Source organism: Apodemus sylvaticus, chromosome 8 (assembly GCF_947179515.1).
Source record: "Apodemus sylvaticus chromosome 8, mApoSyl1.1, whole genome shotgun sequence".
Classification (NCBI taxonomy): Eukaryota; Metazoa; Chordata; class Mammalia; order Rodentia; family Muridae; genus Apodemus; species Apodemus sylvaticus.
In genome coordinates this window covers 73,615,277-73,622,415 of record NC_067479.1, presented here as the reverse complement: position 1 = coordinate 73,622,415, position 7,139 = coordinate 73,615,277, and positions in this window count along the sequence as shown.

Below are 7,139 nucleotides of genomic sequence, written 5' to 3'. Positions count from 1 at the left end.
TCAATTAGTTTCATTGTGTCCCTGTTTAGTTTCTGTTTTCCTGATCGGTCCATTGAGGAAAGTGCAGTGTTGAAGTCACCCACAATTATTGTGTTAGGTGCAATGTATGCTTTTAGTTTTAATAAAGTTTCTTTTACGAAAGAGGGTGCCCTTGCATTTGGGGCATAGATGTTCAGGATTGACAGTTCTTCTTTTTGTATTTTTCCTTTGACCAGCAAGAAGTGTCCCTCAGGGTCCCTTTTGATGACTTTGGGTTGAAAGTCAATTTTATCTGATATTAAAATGGCTACTCCAGCTTGTTTCCTGAGACCATTTGCTTGTAAAATTGTCTTCCAGCCTTTTACTCTAAGGTAGTGTTTGTCTTTGACCCTGAGGTGTGTTTCCTGTAAGCAGCAAAATGTAGGGTCCTGTTTACGTATCCAGTCAGTTAGTCTGTGTCTTTTTATTGGGGCATTAAGTCCATTGATGTTAAGAGATATTAAGGAATAGTGATTGTTACTTCCTATCATTTTTGCCGTTATTTTTTAAATTTGAATGCTTATCTTCTTTTGGGTTTGATGAAAGGTTACTATCTTGCTTTTTCCAGGGTGAAGTTTCCCTCCTTGTATTGGTGTTGTCCTCCTATTATCCTTTTCAGGGCCGGGTTTGTGGATAGATATTGGGTAAACTTGGTTTTGTCATGAAATATCTTAGTTTCTCCATCTATGGTGATTGAGAGTTTTGCTGGATATAATAGTTTTGGTTGGCATTTGTGTTCTCTTAGAGTCTGCATGAGATCTGCCCAGGACCTTCTAGCCTTCATAGTCTCAGGTGAAAAGTCTGCTGTGATTCTGATAGGTCTTCCTTTATATGTTACTTGGCCTTTTTCTCTTACTGCCTTTAGTATTCTTTCTTTGTTTAGAACATTTGGTGTTTTGATTATTATGTGACGGGAAGTATTTCTGTTCTGGTCCAGTCTGTTTGGAGTTCTGTAGGCTTCTTGTATATTCATGGGCATCTCTCTCTTTAGGTTAGGGAAGTTTTCTTCCATAATTTTATTGAAGATATTTGCTGGCCCTTTAAGTTGTAAATCTTCACTCTCATCTATGCCTATAATCCTTAGGTTTGGTCTTCTCATTGTGTCCTGGATTTCCTGGATATTTTGGGTTACAAGCTTTTTGCATTTTGCATTTTCTTTAACTGTTGAGTCCATGGTTTCTATGGAATCTTCAGCATCTGAGATTCTTTCTTCTATCTCTTGTATTCTGTTGTTGAAATTTGCATCTCTGTCCCCCGATTTCTTCCCAAGGCTTTCTATCTCCAAAGTTGTCTCCCTTTGAGTTTTCTTAGTTGTTTCTACTTCTGATTTTAGATCCTGGATGGTTTTGCTTAGCTCCTTCACTTGCATGTTTGTGTTTTCCTGGAATTCTTTAAGAGATTTTTGTGTTTCCTTTTTCATGACCTCAGCCTGTTGACCAAAGTTCTCCTGTATTTCTTTAAGAGATTTTTGTGTTTCGTTTTTCATGACCTCAGCCTGTTGACCAAAGTTCTCCTGTATTTCTTTAAGTGTTTTTTGCATTTCCTCCTTGTTGGCTTTTGTATTCTCCTGGATTTCTTTCAACGATTTTTGTGTTTCCCTTGCAAGGGCTTCTAACTTTTGATCCATTTTCTCCTGAATTTCTTTAAGTATGTCCTTCATGTGTTCCTGTACCAGCATCATGACCAGTGATTTTAAATCCAAATCTTGTTTTACTGGTGTGATGGGGTATCCAGGACATGTTGGTAGAGGAGAATTGGGTTCAGATGTTGCCATATTGCCTTGATTTCTGTTAGTGACGTTCCTGTGTTTGCCTTTTGCCATCTAGTTCTCACTGATGTTGGTTTGTCTTGTCAGTGCTGGACTCACCAGTGTAAGCTGCCCCTTCCCAGTTGGCCTCTGGTGCACAGCTTACCTCCTGCACTGCTTGTAGACAGGGTGCTGCTGCCCAGGCTGTTTAGATCCCAAAGCAGGCACCCGAAGGCTCCCGCTGGGGCCCGCTGGATTCACTGGAGCACACTGACTTCTCCCAGCTGGCCTCCCGGAAGCCCAGCTAGCCACTTGCAGGACTTGGAGATGTGGTGCTGCCGCCCAGGCTGATCTGGATCCGGAAGTGGAGGGAGTAGAGCTGAGGGCTTCAGCCTGAGGCCTTGCCGCAGATTGTGTCTGTGGACCAGATGGAGCCTGTGTGCACCCCCAGGGAGTGCCGATGATGTATGCTGCTGTGATCTCCCCTGAAAACACAGGACACCGGATGTATCATCCCATGTCTCCTGATTGAACACACAGGCATCCAGACCCAGCTTTTCAATGGAACAGAGAACTCACTAATATTCCAGTGCTAATTTACACATCCCTAACAATATTAAGTTCTGCAAATGCTATGACTTATTTGTATTTCTCAGGACTTTCCTTCTGAAGATAACTCCCATCAGGACCTTCTTATGCATTCTCAGTTCCATTATAAGGCCATTCCATTATAAGTCAACTTTTACAAGCTCTTCAGAAATCTCTGTGGGGAGATTTCTTCTTTCATTTTTCTGTTATCATTCTAGGCAACCAAAAACCACCCATGACAGTAAAAATTCTCATTCTTTGGTATCTCCTTCAACATTCTCTCTCTCTCTCTCTCTCTCTCTCTCTCTCTCTCTCTCTCTGTGTGTGTGTGTGTGTGTGTGTGTGAGAGAGAGAGAGAGAGAGAGAGAGAGAGAGAGAGAGAGAGAGAGATCCATGCCTTTACCTTTCACATTTAAGCCCTTGAGTAAACTCTACTCAGAGATGCCAATACTCCACATTTCCACATCTCAGTTCTGCCTCCCAGTCTTCCAACAATGATCATCTCAGATTATTTGCAAAACAGTTTCTTCTTGTGGGGTTTTTAGTTTGCTTTGCTTTGGCTGAAGGCACATTGCTCTGAGGTTCAAGGGAGATATCTTTCAGCCATCTCATAAGCTGAAAGTTAACATCCATCTTTTCACATCATTGACCTGACCACAGCACAGCACTGGCTTGAACTCCATCAACCTTATAATCCTTGGAAATGCTGATTCAGAAAAATTCAAGAGCTTCTAACAATTCACAGGTCTGGCTACCATCACTATAATGTATCTTTAGGGAAAGTTGCATCATTGAGCTAACTCTACTGTAAGGATCATGGTTGAATCTTAACTTGTATGGTTTCTGCCACACTCCAGAGCAAAGAGTTACTGTACTTGTTCTATGGACTTTAGGAAGACTGGCAGATCACAGGTCTTCAATGACAGAAGAAACACTAATACTTTAGACAGCTCCAACTCCTTACTCCATGTTTGCTTTTCTAACACCACTGGTCCTCTAAAACTTATTGATAGTAGGTAGTTGATAATAACCTAGTATAATAAGTCAGCACCAGCTTGTGTTGATATGCAGACCCAGTATAAAATAAGTGAATCTGACACAGAGAAAAATATTTCTTTCTAATATAGAGAGTCCAAGAATACTATACAAAGCAGATCTTTAAACACCCTATATTTCCACCTAGATATATTTATTGCAGTTCCTGTACATTATTTCTGCAAGATGGTGATGAAAACTGAGATTCTCTTCTCCATGGTCTAATCAACTCATCTGTCAGTATAGATTGACACAGAGGGGAAATGCTTTGAGAACAAAGGACACTAAAACCATGATAAGGAAAACTTGAAGGAAAAAAAAAAGCTTTTTTTTCCTACTCTTACTTTCTCTCAAGGCTGCTTGCCAGCAGGATTGAGGATAGTTCTTCTATAGTCCTTAACCTCCACACCCCAAGCCATCTGGTCTCCATCACATCTAGAAGAAGGACCTCCTTGTTCAGCATTGTGAATGTCATCACCCTAAATCCACTAGTCAGACCTGACTCTGCAGCTTGGCTAACAGACCTGGGAAAGCCTATGTTCCAGGAGAAGTGGAAGGTGCTGGGACACATGGGCCCTGGTGCTGGGAAACAGCTGCTGACTTGGTCTTCTCTCCAGTTCCTTAATCCAGCAGACACAGCTTCCTTACGAGGCACTAGAGGCCTGGGATGCTCACATCCTGTGGTTCCCCATACCCCTAAAAGCCCACATTTGAGTTCCTTTCCAGTTCAGAGAACCAGAGCTGCTGGCATCAAGCCAATCAGCAGCAGATGTGAGCCATAACCACCAACTACCCAAGAAGCGTCCACAGAGACAGGCGTGAGAATCAGCGTCCCAGAAATTCTCATAATTATAGTCCCTTCAATCATTTAATACATGCTCAGAGAGAGAGACGGGTGCCTGGTAGACTTTCTCCTGATGTTTAATTCATTCTGTTGGGAATTAAGACGCTTGAAATATTTCAGAGACTTAAGAAGGCTTAGACAGAGGTGAGGAAGTTACTGGAAAGTTGGTACTATACTTTTACTTGAACTTCTTAGAAATCTGCAAATTTACCCTATGTCACCGATATTGCCCCCTCAATTTTTGAGTCCCATATAGTGGCCATGTACTAGATGAACCTTTAAAGCCATGAGCACCAGGTTTTTGTCCCTCTGAATACAGTACAATGAAGATAAGGATTCTGGTGATCAAAGTAATATCTTCTGCATGTGCCAGGTCTATAAGGGTGTCCTTGACTTCCAGTTGTCTATAAGAAACTATACCCTGGTGGTCAGTATGTCTTTTAAAATATATCTTTCTCCCCCATCCACCCCCAAAATAGTCTTCATTGCACATTCTACTTAGGAAAAAATGAAGACAATAAAGAGGAAAGGGACAAGGTAGAAAGGGAGAAACAAAAATATTAATGCCAGGAAATGCTATTGTTCAGAGTATTTATCATTCGAGTTAACAACAGTCTGACTTCCCCAGAAAATGTCAAGGTTCATATTACAATGTATATTTTCTTATGGGCTATGAAAAAAAAACCATATAGACTTCCAAGAGTGCTACTACTCTCCAATGAAGGCAGGAAAGAAAGAGAGAAGAGAGGGAGAGAATAACTGTAATGGAGTGGAATGCTTAGTTGTAATATAAACAATCTAAAGGATTAGCACTGGCTAGGAGAGGCTAGCCGGGGCTGGTGCCTGTGAGCGATAAAGCTTGTCACCTGTGGTTTCCTTAACAGTGTCCTCTTCCTGGGCCTCCCCCCACCCCCACCATATCCCTTGTGTATTTTTAATTTATTCACATTAAAATCCAACTTCAAGAAGGGTCTGAAAACTGATTTACACTAATACTTGACTAATAAAAACAAAGAAAAAATTATCGTGAGTGAGTAGAAACGCATCTCAATGATTAAGAACGCTTGCTGCTCTTGCAAAGGATGTGGGTTCAGTTCCCAGAAGCTAAAGGCAACTTAAAACTATAACTCCAGTTCTAGATAATTTGATTCCTCTTCTGGCTTCAGCAGGCACTGCCCATACATATACATCTACGTAGACAAACTCATACACATAAAAATAAATAATTTTTAATAAAGAAAGGTTTTAACTTTTCTAACACTTGTGGGGAAATAAGGAACTATTTCATTTTAAAAGAGCTTATAAACTAAAGACTGGAACAACCGGTAGTATTTTCAGACTGAGAAATACTGCCCCAAAAGAAAGACAGAAGACTGCAGTCTTTGGAGTCTCTGTGTAAAAAAAAAAGGAGGGTGGACTTCCTTTCCTATGTCCAAGAAAAGACCAGATTGAGCACCGAGCCAAAGATGTAGAACTGACTTGACCAAAGGGGGGGGAGCAAAGGAGCAGAGAGCAGAGTTGGAGTCAACGGGGAAGGCAAACAGGTGCCAGGAAAAGACTCCATTTCAGGAGCAGGAATAGTCTGTAACCGTCCAGCGGGGCAGCATCCTTGTCTATGAGATCCATAAATGGTCACACAGGAAGTATCACTCACCCTTTGCTGAAAGCCAAACTCAATGGCTGAGCTCTTTACCTCCCTAAAGTGCTTCATAAAATCTACCTTGCCTGACCTTCCTTCCCTCTCTCAGTTGTCCCCTTCCTCTTCCCAAACAGTCCCCTTCCATTCCAGTGCCTTTTTTTTAAACTATATGGGATGGAGTATGAACATGTAGATGCAGGTGACCTCAGAGGCCAGAAGAGGGCAGCAGATCCCTGAGCTAGAGTTAGAGGCGTTGGTGAGAAGGGTGGTGGGAACTGGACTCAGGTCCTCTGCAAAAGCAGTGTACAATGTTGAACACGAAGCCATGCCCCTGTCCCTTCCTCATTGTCTGTTCCTTAATCTAAATTCCACATATGAGACAAAAGATGTCTTCCTAAAACTGGTTTGCTTTGCTTGACATGATTATCTCCAGTTCCATTCGTCTCCCTGAAAATGGAATAATTTTGTTCCTTTGTAGCTGAAGAAAGCTTCATTGACAATACCTATCTTTATAACTATCCCCATAACATTAACATTGTTGTTTTTAGATTGATCATATGAGCAAATATTCATGATCTCCACAATAAAACATTTTTAAAGACTTACTTAAGCAGTATCAAACACCAAATAATTTGTACATTAGTGTCCTTTTTTTACTAACTCCCTCAGCTGGCGGCCATGAGCATCAAAGAACAAGCACTGACTGTTAAGATGTCTACACCCAATTCTATTTCGCTGTTGAAAGAACAAAAATTGAGTATACACATTGTATTATTGGTTTTGCTATCTTTGAAGGAATCAAATATAAGCAGTTCCTTCTTCGAATTTTGATAGCTGCCTTCCAGTAAAAAACAGAACAGTTTATGTTGTCATCAGCATCTTCCTAACATGTAAAGGCAGCACCTTTTCCAGAAAAAGCATTGGTTAATTTTCAGTCTAAAGCACTGATTGGTTAATGACTTATTTACTTGTTCGTTGCTAGCGGGCTACAATATTTTCCCAAGTTTGATAACAAGTAAGTAACTTTGATAATTTTTCTACTGTCCATCCCCCTTTTTAAGCTTTCAGTACTTAACTTACAAGTGTAATGACTTTGTACACCTGAGTTTTAAGAAACTAAACTGCAACCGCTTTGGAGGAAGATTCTAAGCCAGTGGGGATGACAGAGGGTGTTGATGGCAAAATGCCAAGGAAAGAAATAAAGGGTGTTTTGTACTGCTATGTTTCACTGTACTGAAATATCATGCAGGTTGGACTGTATTAAACCT